Genomic DNA, 822 nt, shown 5'->3' on the forward strand with positions numbered 1-822 from the left:
GCTCCGGCCGCCTCCTTCCCCCGGCCTCGCCGCGACTCGCGCTGCCCGGCTCCGCGCTCTCCCGGCGCTTCCCCCAGCTTCTCTCGGCACGCTTCCGCTGTCTCTCTCTGCTCCCTGCCTCCCTCCTCCCTGCAGCCTCCCTCTCTCCTCCCTGCTGCCTCCCTCTCTCCTCCTTGCCCTGTCGCAATGAATAATACTCTGGCTTGGGGACTGGAATAAAACACACGCGCTCTGAGGCAGCCGCCCGCAGCAGCAGCCGCCGCCGCCGCCGCCTGCAAAAGCGTCTCTGACATGGAAATGAATGACAGCTTACCTGATGCCAATCTTCATCAGACTGACACCGGCGTGACAACACAGCCTATACTTCCCAGCACTGCTCGGGACGTCAGCGGCACAGGGACCCGCCCCCGGAGCCCCCCCCCTCACACACCTCCCCTCTCCCACTCCCCCTTTCCTCCCCACCCCCCATTACCCCCACCCACTCCCGGCCCCAGCCGCGTCCAAGTCGGAGGCGCTGCTGGAGTGTCTCCCTCTACCGGCAGCTCGGCTGAGACGTGGGACGCCGGCCTGCTCCTGCTGGCGGGGAGGCTGAACCACGCGGAGGAAATGCCTCAGAATGGGGGGGTTGCCTCCGGGGGAGGAGGGCAGCGGACCCCCCAAGTGACTCAGGAGCACTGTTCTCCACTCCGCAAACAATTGAGGCAGGGTTTCAAGACATCTTGTGCTGAGAGGCCAGAGATGAGGTGAAATTTTCTGTGGACCCCAAGAGAACTCCCCAGAAATTATGAGACTCAAAACCAGCAAGGAAGCTTTCCCTCCACC

At 64.0% G+C, this 822-nt stretch overlaps 1 protein-coding gene across 2 annotated transcripts in view; it reads right to left on the reverse strand.

The window, feature by feature from the left end:
* The window catches only part of PKNOX2 (PBX/knotted 1 homeobox 2), a 349,742-nt gene extending 349,339 nt beyond the window's left edge, over positions 1-403 (reverse strand). Inside the window, exon 1 of one of the 2 annotated variants that reach the window (XM_004379358.1) lies at positions 314-395. The gene's annotated coding sequence lies outside the window, so the exon portion shown is untranslated. Of the gene's footprint in view, positions 1-313 lie in introns of both variants that reach the window. The other variant, XM_004379359.1, reaches the window with a different exon arrangement.
* Between the last annotated feature and the right edge of the window lie 419 nt (positions 404-822).

This window comes from Trichechus manatus, unplaced genomic scaffold (assembly GCF_000243295.1).
Source record: "Trichechus manatus latirostris isolate Lorelei unplaced genomic scaffold, TriManLat1.0 scaffold00064, whole genome shotgun sequence".
NCBI lineage: Eukaryota > Metazoa > Chordata > Mammalia > Sirenia > Trichechidae > Trichechus > Trichechus manatus.